General features: G+C 38.0%; 1 protein-coding gene and 1 pseudogene across 1 annotated transcript in view; one reads left to right on the top strand and one right to left on the bottom strand.

Moving 5' to 3' along the window:
- The window catches only part of LOC127423658 (uncharacterized), a 622,288-nt gene that overhangs the window by 294,561 nt on the left and 307,568 nt on the right, over positions 1-20,159 (top strand). The gene's annotated exons all lie outside the window — the stretch shown is intronic.
- LOC127423219 (THAP domain-containing protein 11-like) lies at positions 2,143-3,238 on the bottom strand (annotated as a pseudogene).

The raw sequence follows: 20,159 nt of genomic DNA, 5'->3' as shown, positions 1-20,159 counted from the left end.
AGAGGAACACTGTCCTGCTTCTGTCAAGATGTACCTTATTTTTGTCACTAAATATAATATATAATTTACATTTAGTCATTCCAGTGCTGGAATTGGTGACATCATGAAGATTTTGCCCCCACTCCCTGAAAAAACAAAAACAAAACAACATTTCTGAAAATAAATCACTGTAGTGACTGTTTAAATGGCATTTGTGGTAATGTTGGCTGATAAGTCCTTTTGGTCCAGTATAGAAATAATGTAAACTTCAGTGGAGGGATGCTGAAAGAATTGACACAGGAGTGAGGTAACCTCCTGAACTTGCATTAAGAAGGCCATTTTTTTTTAATGATCCCTTAGTACATAGTTCTCTATAGGAGGTGTAACAACATTTACTAGTTATTAATAGCTAACTCCAATCATAAGTCTGCTATTACCTACTGATTAGGTAAACAATCTTGTGTATAAGTTAACAGTAGTTATTAAGATGTTAATGTAGTGCTAGTCATTTGTCCTGCATTAGTTCTTGATTAGTTTAGCATTAATTATGAAACAGTATAGTTACTTAGTAGTTCTCCAGGAGGTATGAAAAAAAAAAAAATAGTAGTTACTGATTACCTAGCAGTGAACTATTACATTCATCTGTGTGCTATTACTCACTAAATAGTTAATCACAGTTTCTTGTTAGTTAATAATAGTAACTAAAAATGTTAATGTTGTGCTACTTATTTGTTCCTGTGTAGTTACCATTAATGAAGGAACAGTATTCTAAAGTGTTACCCCAAAACCTTGTGAGCTGCTTTGCTATTTACTGTCTACATAAGACAGCACATCATTAGTGACAGACTTGAAATGTCAAACAAATAATGCAACTCACACAAACTGCTCGAGAGGCATGACTCACAATTTGTTTTCAATAGACTTTAACATTATCATGTTGCAAAGCTACCACTGTGATACTGAAATAAGCATAAAAATACAGAAGAAATATGATAGGTATGGGTGAGAAACAGATCAATATTTAAGTCCTTTTTTTTACTATCAATCTCCCATGTCACTTTCACATTCTTTTATTTTTGGTGATTCACATTCTTCATGCATATCGCCACCTACTTGGCAGGGAGGAGAATTTATAGTAAAAATGGACTTAAATATTGATCTGTTTCTCACCCACATATCACTTCAGAAGACATGGATTAAACTATTTAAGCTTTTTGAGCTTCAAAGTTTTGGTGTAATTTAATGATTTGATGTAATTCATAGTTTTCAGTCACGTGACTGGCGCGGAGACCTATAGGGCAAAACATCGTTCCAACTTGGCAGCCAACACTGGACACTTCATAGAACTGCAGCACAGGCCTGTCAATTTTCCATCTGTTTCAAGCCACAAATATTTAGATCACCTCTCAAAAGATGAAAAACAAAGATACGTGAACAAACTGCAAGTTTTGGGCACTTGCGATCCATATACAGCACCCGCCGCAGTATTTCAATCACTGAAAACAGCGAAGTCCCTGCCAGAGCTCCACTTTGGCGATGTTTTTGTATACCTTGTGGAGAATCCCTCCCCTTACACTGCATACCAAAAAAAAAAAAAAACAAACAAACAAAAAAAAACAAACAAAATGAAAGCGTACAAAAGTACAGACAGTTATATGTATTTTCGATCTGGATGGGTCAAGGGCAAGAAATTCTTCATAGTCAGAGCAAAGGTGAGTGCTAAATAGCTAACGTTAGTTTCAGGGTCGCTGTAGTCAGCGTTCTAGGGCAATAGTGACAAGGCAGTAATGTTTTAGTTAGGTTAACACAATATTTTACGACATAAATCCAATCAAAACTTTTTTGTTTTCAATGTCAGGTACAAATGACTAGGATAGATAAATTCTCTACAGAATTCCACAAAATTCAATAGTCATCTTTTTCTAATAGTTTTTTTTTTCAATCAAAGTTAATTCATCACTGTTTAGATTTGTCAAATGTCACAAACTTGTTACTCAACCTTTTTCAATTGTAGTGCCATGTGATAGAAAGGGAGACAAGACTACAATCAAAATGTGCCATGTGGTTTGACCAGAAGGCAGGACGGTTGATGGCATCAAACATCTAAGCAGCCTGTCACACTGACCCAGACAAACCAGCTGTCTCCCTGCTGAAGAAACTGTGCTATCCTGTGTCCTACAAGGACACAAACAACACACCACACTCTCTCAGGTATTCACATCCACTTTATACTGGATGAAAGCAGCACACAAAAAAGTGGAAATCAGGAAACCCAAATAGGCCAAAAGCAACCACAAAAGTGATGGGGAGGGAAACCATGGCAAAGTGCATAAACATTTTTAATACAGCATTACAATTTTCAAATACGAGTTCATCAGATGTTGCTGATTTAATAATGTCCTTCAGTTAATGATTTTCCTCCCTGAGGTCATTACATTCCTTTTGTAATCTTGCAATCTTTTCCTTGCATGGTTTGTTGTCACACTGTTGTTCATTCTCAGCAGGTGGCACAGGCTCAGCATCTGGCACTGATGACAATTCTAGGAGGACATCCACTGCATCTTGCTGCTTTTTCTCCTGTACCCTCTTATTCTGCTGTGCTGCTCATACCTTTCCATGTTTTTCTCCCTTTTCCTCTTCTTGGTGGCTGGTGTGTGTGAGAAGACGGATGGAACTCAGTCAGGGGACAACGGGTCATTAGATTTGGCACCTAAATGATACAAGAGGGTTTATGTCCAACATATGACAAGTTAGAAGTAATGTTAGTAATGTTTGTTATATCACAGTTATATAAGTTATACAGTTATATAAAACCCTCTCTCCCTTCCAACAACTGTTAACTCTTCAAACTGAAAATGAAACTTCCCCTTAACTAGATAACTGTAACCGTTTTCCGACTCAGGACACATTTCCACTAACTAGCGTAAGTCGTCAAGGCCACTGAAGTTGGTTGCGTCGCTCCACGGAAATGAACCATGTCTGAACGATTATGTAAAGGTATAATGACTAAAAATACAATAATTAATATACTCAGTGTTTACTTGAGCTTACCTTTGATGAAATGTTCGCTGCAAAGACGTGTTTACTTTGATGGTTGCCATTCTTTGCCCTCCCCAGGGACGAAGGCACTTCTAATAGCACAAATCCACAATCTCCTCCTCTCTGGGTTTTCTTTCTCGGATGGGATTCTATAAAAGCACAACCCAGGCTTGTCTCCTTGTCAGTTAGTGCATCCGATTGTACAACAACTATCCAGCATTTTGGCTTAACAAACCTGGTAAAAATAACTGGCGGGCAGTGGAAGAAAGCCGTGTTTTGCCCTCCGGGGTGCGTTCCTATAATGATGTGACGTCATGTGAAAACTATGAATTGTCATAAACATTTATCTAGCGCAGTGGTACTTTATTTTTATGACTCCGAGGCCACCCCCATTGTCCAAAACACTATTCAAAGCCCAGGAAACTTGGAGTGTAAATAGACTAAAATGTACTTATCATGATTAATTTGGGATTCCAGACATTTCATGGACTGTAATGTAGGCCTACATCATGATTTTAACTAATTACAGTATTAATATGAAGTTACTGTATTTTAATTGAACTTATTTTAAATAATTTAAAGTAATTTTGAGGGCCCCTTTGAAATTTGCTTGCCCCTCATATTTACATAGAAAACAATTAAAAAACAGTACGGATGCAAAATCCTGTTTGGCATGAATGGCCCCTTAGAATTTTTGCTATAATTATGCTGCCTACCTTTTCAAACAGCCTTCACATTGGGAGAAAATTCTGCTAAAGATTAGTGTCATGCCAAAATAAAGGAGTGGATGGAAGTGGTAAGAAGAACTTGTAATAGAAACAATAGAGAGTAATGATGAAAAATAAATTCTAAAACTACAATTTAAAAAATAACTACCTACATACATTCTCTATTTCTATCTCTCTTTCTATTTGTCCTTCTTACTCTGCCCTTATCTAATTTGTTAATATTGTCCCCAGTGTTCAAACTCCCACTCAGGTGGATACTTCTCCATCTCTGCCTTGGTGTGTTTCTCATTATTGGGCATGCTGTAGGCTTAAGGGGTGCAAAAGATGGCCTGGCAGGCAGAGATGCTGTTGTGGCGTTCCAGTTGAAATGTTTTCCATTAGAAACAGCTTGAAACTGTGGTTGTGTTGAACATGACTTTGTTCTGTTCTATAGCTCCAAAGCAGATGTTCAGCTCTCCAGCTCTGGTCACACAGTCACTTTCCAAACACCTCCAAGCAGCGCAGACATCTGTCAGATGTAAAGTCTACAGATCAGATGAAACATGGCTATTTTGATGAAAATGTCATACAGTTTTGTGCTTAAACTTTTAATTGCTCTGTATTTGATACCAGCCGCGGCCCATGCATTTTAAGTCTAGGCCTTCTGTGCGATTCATGCCATTAAGGAAACACAGTTTCACAATGAATAAGACGCCGTATGCCCATCATACATTATGTGACAGTCAACTAATAATATTAACTGAGATTTTAAAAACACGTCCATGCACGAAAGCCAGAACCAAGGAGGTCTAATACCAAGGAAAAACTCTCTAATAATATTTAATATCTAAATTTTGCTTGCACTAAATTTTGTTTCATCAGGGTACACGGTTACTTTTCAAAACTTGATCCAACACTGAATGCTCAAACAGCCTAATTTACACTTAGAAAACTCCTGATGTTGCTATAACAATGCAAAAAGCACTTACCAATGTGCTTGAAGTGAAAATCGGTCCTCCTTTCCTGTTTAATTAATCAATCGCTCGATCATGCAAAACATCTCAGGTTTTTAAATACATAAGGATCTCTTTCTCAACGGCAGTACCAGCAGTGATGACAGCCAACTCGTCAACAAGATCTTGCATTCTTCGCTTTCAAATTACATCACTTAAAGCATGATTGCGTCACTCAACGCCAGCTAGTAGGGCTGGACTGGGACATATCCTAAAGACCACACCCACAAATAAATCAATCTGACTGGCTGATGAATCTGACAATCTGACTTTAGATGCCTATTCACTGCAGTGTTGAGGGATTCTGTGGAAATTCTGAAGGCCTGATTGGGTGGATCTGAGACTCACGCGCTGCTTAGGCTAAGGAGCATGGCTTCGGGCATGCGATTTGTGAAACAGTTGTCACATTTTGCCTGTAAGCACAGAGGAATAAATTCTGATTGGATATATATATATATATATATATATATATATATATATATATATATATATATATATATATATATATTTTTTTTTTTTTTTTTTTTTTGCTATTCCTTTGTAGATTAATTAGGAGTTGAAAGCGATTGAAAATACATAGGCAAAAAGGTCAATGAGAATGAAAGGATGAAAAAATATTTATTTATTAGGCATGTTACGCCAGCAGAGAAGGCTTTGCTGGCACTGAGAAATTGTCACTGCTTGATACACACTTTGCCTGATAAACATTTTCTGCACTGTACTCAGATGGAATGGATGAATTTTAAAGAGCAGGCCTACAGTATGTTTTCTTGTTCCAAAATGCAATTTTATAGTTCTTTAATGAGAACTATCTATATACCAATTCCAATTATGTCAGCAAGTTTTAAAATAAAACAGCCAACCTTCCTAACAACCAGTCTAGAAAATTGCTTTTATTTTTTTCTGTTTACCTCTTTAACTTTGAAGAAGTTTTTGAAGAGTAGTGTTTTTAATAGGTAGAGTACTTTGTGTTTTTGCACATTACATCCCCCCTTGCATATATCTGACCAGTGTCAGAAATTAAGTGTTGGGGCAAAAATTCCACCAAAAATTCCCCCAAAACTGAAAATGTGGGGGCAAAAAAAAAAAAAAAAAAAAAAAAATGCCCTTGTAATAAATTGTTCAGTTTATTGATTTGTAACATCTGATATTGGCCTTAATATTCTATTATAGCGTAAAATATGAATTGATGTTGATTTAATTCTTTATATTTATATAAAAACATTTATAAAATTAACATATATGGCCTAAACGGATAAGACAGTTTACTGTATGTTGCAAAAAATAAATATGCCCTCAAAACAATATGCCTTAAAGGAAACAAATGCATTGCCCCTTAATGCAGAAGTTCATTTCTGACACCGATCTGTACATACAACCCCAATTGCAAAAAAGCTGGGACAGTATGAAAAATGCTAATAAAAAAGGTGATTTGTTAATTATATTCACCATTTGCAATATTGAAAGCACTACAACTAAACATTATATGAGGTTTTACCTTGTGAATTTCATAGTTTTAATTTTTTTGAAAATGTACAGTAATTTAAAATGAGATGATTGCAACACACTCCAAAAAAGTTGGGACAGTCAAGTGTTTACCACTGTGAAACATCCCCATTTCTTCTAATAACATTTATTAAGCATTTAGGCACTGAAGACACACGATTGTTAAGTTTAAAAAGTGGAATTTTAGCCCATTCATCCATTATGCAGGTCTTCAGCTGCACAATTGTATGGGTCTTCGTTGCCGTATTGTGCGCTTCATAATGCACCACACATTCTCAGTTGGAGATGGTCAGGACTGCAGGCAGACCAATCTAGCACCCGCGCTCTCTGCTTATTCAGCCAGTATGTGGTTTGAAGTTGTCCTGCTGAAAATTCTGGGACATCCCTGGAAAAGACGGTGCTGGATGGCAGTATATGCTGCTCCAAAATTTGTACACATCTGTCTGCATTAATGGTGCCGTCACAGATGTGCGAGTTACCCATGCCATGGGCACTGACACACCCCTGGCCCATACAGACACTGGCTTTTGGACCTGACGCTGATAACAGCTTGGATGGTCCTTTTCCTCTTTGGCCTGGAGAACACGACAGCTGTGTTTTTCAAAAACTATTTGAAATGTGGACTCATCAGACCAAAAAACATCGTTCCACTGTTCTACTTTCCATCTAAGATGAGACCGAGCCCAGAGAAGTCGGCAGAGCTTCTGGACAGTGTTGATGTAGGGCTTCTGCTTTACATAGTAAAGTCTTAATTTGCATTTGTGGATACAGCGGCGAGTGATGTTGACTAACAAAGGTTTACTAAAGTAATCCCAAGCCCATGTTCATGATATGCATTACAGATGAATGTTTTTAAGACAGTGATGCCTGAGGGATCAGAGATCACATGCATTCTAAAGTGGTTTTCGTCTTGCTCTTTATGCACCAAGATTTGAGGCCCCCTTACTATTACATCAAATCATGCAATTTTTTTTCAGCATCTTGCACACAAGCGCCTCATTTTTAAGAAAAGAATCTTGAATCATTTAACTATATTGTGCACTAGAGGGTGAAATGCCCCAAAATCCTTCCAGTTTGTCTTTGGGGAACATTGTTCTCAAAGTGCTGGATTATTTGCTGAAACATCTGTTGGCAAATTGACAAGTCTCAAATGATCCTTGCTCTTGAAGGACTAGGCTGTTTTTGGAGGCTCCTTTTATACCATGACATGATTCCCTCACCTGTTTAACATCTCCCATTTCACATTGCCTGTTATTTTAACTCGTCAAATTGTTATTAGTCTTAAATTGCCCCGGTTTCAACTTTTTTGGAGCGTGTTGCAATAATCTGATTTGAAATTACTGTCCATTAAAAAAAAAAAAAAAAAAAAAAAAAATATATATATATATATATATATATATATATATATATATATATATATATATATATATATATATATATATATATAATGTGTAGTTGTAGTGCTTTCAATATAGCAAAGGGTGAATATAATTTACAAATCGCTACTTTTTATTTTTATTAGCATTTTTAATACTGTCCCAACTTTTTTGGAATTGGGGTTGTACATTATTCTTAGTTTTATTGTGCATTTCTATATATTTTTTTGTATTACATTTTTTTTTCGTCTGTGGCTCGCTGTTAATTTCTGTCACTGAAGACAAATTCCTTGTGTTTATGTGCGCATACTTGGCAATAGATCTTTTCTTAGCTGTACATTATTTGATATTTATAATGTATTATTTGTTTATAATTAAATTATTTACAAGTGCAGATACGACCTGTGCTTATTTACACCATAATGTAATATGCAGCAGCAGCTGTTTAGGATTTTAATTGGAATGCTTTTATGTATTTATTATTATTATTATGATTATTATGATTATTATTATTTAGGCCCCCCCCCCCACCACACACAAAAAATCAAATAAAAAATAAAAAAAAAAAAAAAAAAAAGAAGAAATTTTATTTTCATTGACATTATTGTCCTCATCCTGGGGAAATAAATAAATAAAAAATATATATATTTGCATGGAGGTGTTCATGCAGGCTGATTTAATTAATTTTCTGACTACTGTATTACTTGCTTAAATGTAAAGTGATGGATGGTTGCCTGGTTACTATGCAGCTCAAGTGAAAGTAAATATTTGTCATGTGGATATGACAAAGGCATAAACTATAAATATGTTGCATAGTCTATGTTTGTTCAAGAAATCAACATTATTGCAAAACATTTAAAGTTAGCAGCTGTAAGTTATTATTGCTGCTCAACTGTGGAGGGGTCTCTCCACTTTGTAAACAAGCCTATGGTAAGCACCCTGAAAAGGAACAAGTTCTCCATTTGTTCTGGATCATTTCATAAAATGTTTTGTATCATTTTATGGGCCATACTTGGGCCATTGCCTAGATCAAACTGGGTTCATATATCCTTCCAAACCTATTGAAATACACAAATATTCACTTGGCAGAAGCAATTTACAGTTCTTTCAAAGCATCAGTTTGTGTTTTCCCTGGGAATCAAACACATCACCTTCGCTATGCAAGTAACATGAAGTACCTTACTGAAAACAGCCATTATTTCTGCAATTCTTTTTGGACGTTAGTGACACAGAAATTACACACATCACCTTTAATTTCTGTCAGTGGAGTGATGTGTGAATTCACTTGCAGTGATGGCTAAATTACTCAAAAAAGTAATCCACTACAAATTATGAATTAGTTATTTTGAATTGTAATCAGATTACTGTATCATAAAGTACTTTATGAACAAGTATTTTTGATGTAAATTTATTTGAGATATGTCACCCAAGTAATGTACTTAAATGTAATTACCTTAATTGAAAGTCAGTAACTGTAATCTGATTAAATTACAGTGTTACACTACTGTACTTGTAGACTTTAAAAGTAATTAGGTTACAGTGATCTAATTACTTTGTAATCAGATTACATCCAACACTGTTCATTTGTCAGTTGCAAGGTAAGAAAGATAGATCTGATGTGAGATGTCATATTGACAGGAGAGGATAGAATTGTTGTGACATTGAGGGTGATTGTTTGATGAAACAAACAAGCAGTTTTTAACTTTTCCCCCTCTGGCAAAGAAACTACACAGCACATCCTAAAGACAGAGTACAAAAAGATCAGTGCTGTGTAATTGGTTGAACCCCCCCACACACACTCCCAAACAAGGATGTTTGGCCCTTCATTCATCTCAGGAGGTGGTGGTGCTTTCAACATATTGGCATTTCTGAGCCGCTTTGCGGTAATTGTCGGTCATGTGGCACTTGCTCATTTGTTTTGCTGACATTTTGCCTTTGCCTGATTGTGTATTTAACGGTGGGAAAGGAGGAGAAATTAATTGGAGAGGGGCCTAATCTGTCTGCCTGAAATGTCACCTCTGTATTGCCTATGCCCACTCTAACACTATGGCACCGGAGAGGAGACAAAGAAAAGGGTTGGAGCACAAAGGATAAAGAGTTAAAAAAGGAGAGCTGTTAGCATGCATTTACATATAATCACTGACATTCAAAGCAATTCTAGAAGAACAGAGAGCGAGAGAAAGAGATTGTAAATAAGAGAGATCGAGGGGAAGAAAGAAAAAGAGAGAGGGGAAGCTCTTGATTACTACTTCCCTGGGTGTTTATACTAAATATTAGCTCACTAATGTGCGGAAATTACCACACGTTAAGAGGTGTGCCTCCTCTGGCGAGTTTATGGATTTTTGTGGAGCCAGCGACACCTCTGAGTGCCGATAAAGATTCTAGCTCTACTCCCACACGAAGGAAAGAAAACATTATTGAGATCTCTCAAATATCTCAATTGTTTCTTGAACACAGTAATGCAATTAATACAGAGCAAATAGAGTCTTTCAGAAAGTCTCCTGAGTTTACCCCTTTTTCATCAAAATGCACGGCGGTGCTAGCTTGTCTCAAAACTTACCAAAATGAAATGATGTGACTCCTTACACATACTGCGGAAGTTTTGAGATTAAATGTCTACAGAGTGACACTAAAAGCTAGTTCAGTTTTCTCCTAGACTGATTAGGTTTTTTATAGGGATGTGCATTGTCACCATTTGTAATATTCAGATAACCGTGAGGGATCACGAATCGTTATTTGGTTATTCGATGGGAATCGGAATAAAAATAAACTCTACTCAAAATAGCAGGGAATAAAGTGAGCTATGAGCCTAAACAGCACAACACAGATAATCAAAGGATAAAATCACTCAAATTAAAGTCAAACCAAAATAATCAAACTGTCACTGCCTGTAGCAATGTATTCTTAACCAATGGAAAATGTCATTTAAGTGCCAAACATGATATGTGCTCTTTCTGTGCAGGTTCACATTACAGTGAGGCAGCAAATGCAAAATTTTTTTGCATTTAATGCAAAAAAATAAAGATTTATTTGCCTCTTTGGAATGCTTTGATTTTAAAATGGTTTGGCATTTAACTTGAATTATTATGATCATTGTCCGCACATCAGAGCGGGTGGGGTGGGGGGGGGGCTTTCCATTTAACATGCACTGAAACTTTGCCGGGTGAAACAATCTTGAATCATGTGCAACAGTCACATGAAGTTGTCTTTGCAACCTCAAGTTCTTCAGAACGTCGAATCTTTATGACACCTGTGCTAAAAAAAAAAGTAGATGCAATGCAGGTGTCTTGAGATGCATTTATAAAATTGAAGTTGTTTTTAACTTGTTCCTGTACTTTTGCTGTCACGGCTTCAGTGAGTTTGTCACTTTGTTCGGTTTGTTTTGTTATTTCTCTCCCTCATGTTTTGCAGGCTCTGCCAGCATGCATGATCAGTGTTTCCATGGGAACACTGATTGTTCCCAAGGGAATGCTGATCATGCCACTAATTAGCATGCTAGAAGCACCTGGTTCTCCGCTGATTCACTCCCTACTTAATCCCTTTGTGTTGTCAGTATCTTTGCTAGATTGTTGTTTGGTGTGAAGTAACTTACCTCACTCTCTCTGCCTAGTTGGTCCTGTCTCGTGTATCTGTTTGGTTGCCCATCTCTGCCTGCGTGTCTGGAGTGTGGTTAGCTTCCAGTTTGCTGTACGCTTGTTCTCTGCACTCACGAATCTTCAGCGGAGGATTCCTCATCTCTGCCCGCGTGTTGGGAGAGCGATTGACTTCCAGTCTGCTGTACGCTTGTTCCCTGCACTTCACTACACTTCAACGGATTCCTCACGAATCTGTTCCTGACTACCACGATGCACACACTCGCCTTCGAACACACTATTCATGGATTTGGCCATTGCGTGGCCACGGCACGCACACATCCACAAACCTCTCCCCCGCTACTGCAGCCGGTGCCGGGATCTTCATTCTTCACTAGCACCGTTGAAGTAGATATTTATTGTTAATAAATCCTTTGAACTGTTCCTCTGCTATTAGGTCTCTTTGTCTCGCTCTCGCTGTCCTGACATTTGTGGGGTGTAGGCTCCTCGCCCCTGCCGTCTTCCCGGAAGGATTTGACGTTTTGCGCAAAATTCTCTCATTGACCATCGGACAGGGGCTTATACCAAAGAACTTCATTATTTATTTTATGTTATTTATCAATTATAATAAACTTTAAACATAATGCTTTATCAAGTCTTTCTGGTAGAAATGTGGAGCAATGGCCTAAGACGTCCATCCAGTTCATGTGTGCATAGAAAAACAGTTGAAAAACAGAGCAGATGCACACAAAAACACATGTGAAAAGCCCCTAACTCACCCTATAGCTACTTGAAAAACTGACCTGAACCAGGTTGAAGACTTCTATTGCATGTGTAGAATAACTGAAGGGTTGTTTGAGGCCCATTTGAGGCTTTGATGTAACGCAGCAAATGCATGTAAATGCAGCACAAGGACATGCCTTTCTTTCTTCTGTATGAAATCAAAATGAGATATTTGGCAGAATGTTAGGGACTAACAGCCTTAATCATCTTTCACTTTCATTGTATGGAACAAAGATGCAATGAAAGTGAATGTTGACATTCTGCATAACATCTCATTTTGTGCTTATACAGGTTTGGAACAACAAGAGGTTAAGTAAATGATGACATAATTCACATTCTTTGGGTGAACTATCTGTTTAAGGTCTGATTTGGCTTGGAGAAAAGTAGAGAGAGAGAGAGAGGATATGAATAATGGTTCCTACACAAGGGTCAGGTGGTTAGTGTATATAGATAATACAGTGATTTCCTTCAGGAACCTATCTTCTTTTTTTTTTTTTTCTCCCCCAGCCAATGCTGAATCTTAGGTAAGGCTCTGAGCTGCACCAGGTAAAAAATGAACCCAGGCAGTAATGAACAGACTGTTTTGAAGGATCATGGCTGGAATTGCCATTTCAACATTTCATCCAATACGCTCAGATTCGCCACCTTTCATGATGGAAGTAAGAAAGCCATATCGACGGCCTCCTACCTTTTTCTCTCATACACTAATGAATGATGACCCTCGCCCACAGACTGTCTAATAGCCAGACGGCTGAGGAATGCTTCCATTCTGAAAGGTCAGAAAAACCTGATTAAAAATTAAACATTAAACTTATATATATATTTATATTATATATAGATATGTTAACATATAAAGTTTAAAGTTTTATGTTTTTTTTCCTGTCATTTTCCAATAATAATTATTCTTGTTTTCGTCAATGTTTTTGTAATTTCAAGGTCCAACAAGGTTCAAAATGTTGTTTGTGTCACACAACCACTTTTAAATGGAATAATTTGTACCACAAAAATGTCAAAAATGCCAAGACTAAACTGAGGACAATGCAGAATTCAGAATGTCATGTTTTCTGGTTTGTATAATCTGGTTGAACACAATGTTCTGCTTATGGATGGACATGGCCTTATGGATGTTATGGGGTCTGAGTGTGTCTGACACAGGGTTAATAATATCATATTACTCAGAAAAAGTACTTTTTACATTTAATCCTATCTAATAATGTTTTTACCTTCTGATCTGGACTGTAAATACAGTGTGATTCAAGGTCCTCACTTAGTTCAATTATAATAATGTTATGTTCCATGTAAGGTCACATCAGAGCTGGAGTATAAGTTATGCATTCAGTCAAAAGAAGCAGTCAAACTAGTGTTCTACTTACTTCCATACATATGTGAACACAGGAGAGCGGAAATGCAAGCATTTTGTCAAGAAGTGTCATATTTTGCTACATACCAAAGTTCAAGTTTGATCATCTTTGACCTGCTAATTTGTATGCCAAAAAATGGTAGTGGAAGTTAAAATTGTCACAAATTCAAGGGCATAGGTTTGGTTTGAAAGTTTAAAAGGAGGATAGGATTAAAAAATTTCATTTTAAGAAAATGCAAGAACGTCAGTCAGGTAATATAGGCAAAATAGAATTTCCTCATAGAATATTTACGGACAGTTATCCCATCAACGTGCACTACCCGGGCGGCTTTCGCGGTTGCACACTGCCTCTGTGTTTATATCCGCTTGTCCTGCTGAAAGCAGTTAGATGCGCTATACAAAATGGAATAGCCTTTCTGTGGATCCCGCTCTACTCTGGGCCCCCCTCAAGCCTGGGCCTGGGACAAAAGGTCCAGTTGTACTCTTTATCGGCAGCCCTGGTGAAAAGTCACATTTCCCATTTCTCTGGCCCACCACAATAAATACTGTATTAGCCTGATTTATTTTTATTTTTTTAAGTGTTTATTTTTTTTTTAAAGAATTAACAGGTTTATGTTATTTAGTAGATCTACATTGAGGGTGGCACATGGGTCAGTGGGTAGCACTGTCGCCTCACAGCAAGAAGGTCCTCAGTCGCGGTTCACTCAGGGCCTTTCTGTGTGGAGTTTGCATGCTCTCCCCATGTTCGTGTGGGTTTCAAATGGGTTTTCCGGTTTCCCCCACAGTCTAAAAACATGCAGGTCAAGTGAATTGGAAATACAAAATTGCCTGAGACAGCTGGGATGGGCTCCAGCACTACCTGTGACCCTACATAGGATAAGTGGCTATAAAAGATGGATGGATAGATCTACATTGAGAAAACAATGATATCCAAGTGACATTCTGTAAAATGTATTATACAGCATTAAGCAAATGTAAAACCTAACAAAAGCTGGGCTAAATTAACAAGTTACATGTGCAAAATGACATCTCAATATAGATAAATTATGGGGAGAATTTACATTTTCATTTTTCCCACTGTTTACTATCCAGCTCACCTCACTCCCACATATTTCACCCCTTACCTGTCACAGTCATTCAAATTCAAAGGTGTCTTCCTTTAGAGGCTGCTTACCAGCCGTAATAACAGAATCCTCCATTGGGGTGCATGCAAAAACTCAGGATGTTGTTGTTTTTTCTTAGACAAAGAACATTTGTACACAAAAAGTATGCTTGTTTAATTTAGCACTTCTTGCGCTACAAAATGCTAGACACAGCACAATGCATATAATGCAGGTTTCTCAAGACACCTTAAGAAATTGACGTTCTTTTTGTACCTGGTATCTAAAAAGTGTGGCACTCCTGTGAGAGGCGCTAAAATATGTTTACATAGAAAAACAATAATAAAAAATAAAAAAACCCAGCACAAATGGATGACATTTATTTAAAGCTGCATGTTTTAAAGTACAGATGTCACCATGTTTATCTTATTAATATCATGTGCACAGATAAGTCCAACGCACAAGTAGTCTTATTGGCTTACCCCAATTACTTTCACTTTCATGCCGTCACCCTCCTGTAACATTCGCTATTACCCAGATGCAATTTTAATGACAGTAGATTCTTGATGGTGATAATTTACATCAATTAACTAATTAAATGAGCGAATCATTCAGTTAGACAGCCGCTTCATTGCAGAATACATATTGATTTATGCAACAAAGCTTTTTACTTCAATAGAAACAAAGGAGTGTTTTTGTTTGCACACTGAAATGAGGCGTATTAATTTAACAGTTGGCTTTTTGTTTCAGCTTTTTACAAGTTTATTTAAAGGGAATGAGAAATGCTATTATCCTTAGAAGAGCTTGTTTTCCCTCTAAGTTCCTCTGAGCATAATACATTAAATTTGCTCATTACGTATTTACTTTCCCAAAGACAGTAAACATTCTGGCACTCTGCTGTAAACTGTAATTTATCTACTGTCAGCAGGAGGAGAAGAATGAAGGAATGTAAGGACAAGCAGATGGTCAGAGTGACATTTCTGTAAAATCGCATGAATAATAGCTCATGCTCCAAATCTGTGGAGAAAAGTTCTAAAATCATAAAGTTCAGTAAAGAGATTGTCAAAAGAATTCATTCGTCATAATATTCTTCTGTAAAGTGTTAAACGTCATGAAAAATAAACATCAGTAATTTATCCTCGCATAGTAAATTTGAGGTTTGTGCGCAGTATGGCTTGCACAACTACTCATTTTTACTTGTCGACCAGAGAAATACAGTAGTTGACTAGTCAGTGGGTCAGTGTTTACCTCATGTAAATGAACTGCACACTATTTGCCATTTCTGTCAAATTCGGCACTATGTTGATGAAGAGCGGAGATGATGTGGGTAAGAAACAAAAACACACATTGGGTCTCATTCACTAATAAATACATTAGTTGATTCACAACAATTGCGTACACACTTACATTTATTCTTGCCTTCATTCTAATGTTGATAAATCCGGCCATATCCACACTAAACCCATTTTTAGTTTCCTAACATCATCCATTTTCCAAAGTATGCAGAAATTGAGAGCGTTTTTGACATGTTCCATATTCGTTTGAGGAAACACTTGACCAGTGCGGATGAGAGGAATAATTTTGCAAAATGCATGCATTTTCAAATTAAAATGTATTAGTATGGACGTGGCTTAAATCTAGGAGCGTGTCACCCACAGTTAATAATTTGCATAAAACATGCCCAAAATCACCTCCAAATAAGGGCTTTCCGGTTAGTGAGTGAGGCATACTAATCACACAGTGAAGTCAAAAACAGTAGGTTGACTTTTCTTTAGCTAAAGTCAATCTGTGCTTACTGATATTTGAAACACTGCCCCAAGGGGCCAAAACGGTAATTGATTTTGGGAGTATAGGCTTGTGTGAGCTCCATATTTCCAAGTAGGTATAGCTGCAGGCAGGAGATCTCCAAATGGGGGAGGGGGGGGGGTGTTACTCCAAAAGGGGCAGGGTTACTTCAAAAGGGGGTTGTGCCAACTCTAAAAGGGGGCATCACTTCCACACACGGTTAAGGTTATAGAAAGCGTTAGGTTAGGGGCTCCCTATATCTTTGCTGATGGTTTGGAGCTCCCGTACTTTATTCTATGTCTTTTTTTTGTGTGTAATGTCCACAGAGGGACACAAAAAGCTAGTTGTGAAGCAATTTTTTTTTTAGCCGTACAGGCAGGGCCATAGCAAGGAATTCTGGGGCCCCTTTCATATGAATATGTACAGTTTAAAATTTGATTAGAGCCCCCCTGGACCTGTGGGCCCCTAGAATCATTACCACCTTTCACTCCATTAGCTACGGCCCTGTGTACAGGCTGTTATACAGTGAAGATGAATGCATATTTCATAAACTGAACCCCCAACCCAACCCCATAAAATAAACCTAGCCATCTGTGGAGTAAAAATGTAATGTAAGAGGGACAAATGCAACCTCTGAATCGCACTTGTCACTCATTATGTGAATGCAATTATGGTATAAACGGATGTCTACAATGCTTGTGTGGTCCACATGCTTTGTAAACACAAATGGTTTAGGTTCACATTACTTGCACCTCAATCCAAATATATTTAGCCATTACAGTAAAGTATTTATGTCACATAGCTACACTGGACCGCAGATTGATGATAAAGGTGATGATAAAATTTTCCTGTTGATGTCACCATGCACAAAAATAAAAGCCTTTTTTTTTTTTTTTTTTCTCCCAATTTGGAATGCCCAATTCCCAATGTGCTTTTAAGTCCTCATGGTCATGTAGTGATTAGAGCCTCACAAATCCCAACCTGTGCATCTTATCACGTGGCTTGTTGAGCACATTGCCACAGAGACATACTGTAGCACGTGTAGAGGCTTCACACCATCCACAGCAACCATGCTCAACTCACCACGCGCCCCACCGAGAACAAACCACATTATGGCGACCACGAGGAGGTTACCCCATTTGACTCTACCCCCCCCAGCACCCGGGCCAATTTGGTTGCTTAGGAGACCTGGCTGGAGTCATTCAGCACACCCCGGGATTCGAACTAGCGAACTAGTGAACTCCAGGGATGATAGCCAGCGTCTTTACCACTGAGCTACCCAGGACCCAATAAGAACCTTTTTTAAGAAGAGTCAGTTCACTTGGTAATGCCCTGGGCAGCTAAGATTATAGGCAAATAAGTACTTCTCCTATTTACTTGAATGTAGAAATGCCAAAATCTCCAAAACAGTTTATTTTCATTATTATTTTTTAATAACGTTAAAAAGAAAAAATACAATCCAACAAATTTTACTTATTTAGTTCAAATGATGATGAAAAAAAGGTATTATTCTGGCTGGTCCAGTTAATGGTAGGAGCGTGAGAATGATCTGAAAAGTGAGGTACACAGTACAAATCTTACTATCTTGGCTTATGAATATTAATTAGGTGATCTAACATTATGATAATGCACATATCTATATCCTCTTATATCCTCTATATCGTCTTATTGTGTCTTAAAGCTCACTTTGTTTCATATGTCTACTTTGATGTATGATAAAGCTGTATTTTCCTGAAGAAACCTGCAATGTCTAAAAATGTCAATAAACCTGACTTTGTTTGACCAGCATTTTTCATGAAAAGCAGTGGGCGCTGGTAGATTACTGCTTACTGCTCAGTTTATTGAAACCACAGGTTAACACAGACTTCTGCATTTGTTTTTCTACGAGTGGTCTGTCTCCTCCCCTTATACTGTCTCTAACGGAAGTCATGTAATCCCCATCGGTGCAGATTATATTCTGTACATTTGTGTTTTACACTGTAGACTGTGCAGAATGTGTTTCTACTTTTGCATGGCTGTCTCATTGGTATCTCACTCTGATCCAGTGTATTTTCAGACTTCGGCTAATCCCTGATGGAGGTGGAGCAAGTGTCTGTAGCTCACTGGTCCAGTGCAGCCTCAGACTCTCTCTCTCTGCCCTGATGTTCCTCCAAAGGCCAAACGCACCAGCCGGCAGTGCTCATTTCTCACAGTCGGCACGAGCTCCCTCGCCAGGGACCAGACTACCAAATTGAAAAGAGACAATGCTATTTTTCACCCTGGCAAAAAAAAACACATTACATCCTGCTGGCATCACCCTACCCAGGGACGGCTCCCAGGTGTCGTGGCAATCACAGTACTGTCAAATCCAAAACGAACCTCGGACTTTACTCACTATGGGAGAGCGAAGAGTTGAGGTGAAACAGTTGGGATCGCCAGAAATGGCTGCTGTCCAGCTTGCTGTAGCATTGTGTTGTGGAAATTTAATGAGGACTTTGTGCAGATGTTTCAAGAAAATTATAATGACACACATTTTTTTTTAAATTTATATATATATATATATATATATATATATATATATAATAAAATAAGTAAATGTTTATAGCAGTTTCAATTGAAAGTAATGTAGGATATAGGCTGTTCACCCATTTAAAAGGATAGTTCACCCAAAAATGAAAATTATCTCATCATTTACTCATCCTCATGCAATCCCAGATGTGTATGACCTTCTTTCTTCTGCAGAACCCAAACAAAGATTTTTTTAGAAGAATATCTCAGCTCTGTAGGTCCATACAATGCAAGTGAATGGTGACCAGACCTTTCAAGCTCCAAAAATCACATAAAGGCAGAATAAAAATAATGGTTTGGCCACCATTCACTTGGATTGTATGGACCAACAGAGCTGAGATACTATTCTAAAATATCTGTTTGTGTTCAGCAGAAGAAAGAAAGTAAATGATGAGAGAATTGGGTGAACTATCCCTTTAACCATTGCTGAGGTGTACTTGAGCTCAAAGCTGATTAGTCCAGCCAGAGCAGATCTGGCTCTTCCTTTTATTTTTCCTCCATTAACATCTCATGGAGTTTTTGGTTCCTTGCCACAGTCAACTTTGGCTTACTCTTTGGGGGCCAAAATAAATTATTTTAAGGCATGATTTTTAATGATGTTTTTCAATGAAACTGCTCAATGAGGACTTTTGAGACATTACAGCATCATTTTCTGGTAAACTGCTTTGAAACTATGTGTACTGTGAAAAGCACTATAGAAATAAAAATGACTTGACTTGGTTTGCGCTTTCTGGACGTCATTTAGAATGTTCACTTTGACCCTTCCAGTATAGACTGCCTCAAGCTGTTGTGGCAAATCTCACCGTGTCAACGAACATGCCCGGTGTAAGCCATTTATAGATTGATTTCCACAAAAAAGTGTAAACAATGTGGGGCTGAGGTGCTAAGCAAAGCGATCATTGATAATCACGACAAGAAGAAATGACGCCAAAGGAATAAAAATCACCAATCACGCAATTTAATAGAATGTCCTGCCCCTTTGTCGGCCGTGGCTGGTTGAGTCTGGTATAGTGTAAAGGTAGCCAACTGGTAGGTAGCTGTGCAGTGTGTAAACCTCACTCCTTTGGCCTCAAGAGGCACACTAGTGACTGACGTTAGAGGCTATAGCCTTTAGCCTCCTCATTCGCGCCCACCTCCCATGCCGGAGATGCCGGTTCAAATCCCGCTCGAAGCAGGGTTGAGTAGGACCGGTTACATTGGTGCCATGACCCAGAAGGGAGTGAGGTTTAGGGGGGTGAGTGTAATGGTAGCCAGCTGGTAGGTAGCTGTGCAGTGTGTAAACCTCACTCTCTTGGCCTCAAGAGGCACACTAGCGATCGACGCCTTTAGCCTTCTCGTTAGCATGCCTGACTCCCATCCTGGAGACGGCGGTTCGAATCCCACTCGGAGCGG

Source organism: Myxocyprinus asiaticus, chromosome 32 (genome assembly GCF_019703515.2).
Source record: "Myxocyprinus asiaticus isolate MX2 ecotype Aquarium Trade chromosome 32, UBuf_Myxa_2, whole genome shotgun sequence".
Classification (NCBI taxonomy): Eukaryota; Metazoa; Chordata; class Actinopteri; order Cypriniformes; family Catostomidae; genus Myxocyprinus; species Myxocyprinus asiaticus.
Note: the sequence above shows the minus strand (reverse complement) of the source record. Positions and strands in the feature narration are given on the sequence as shown.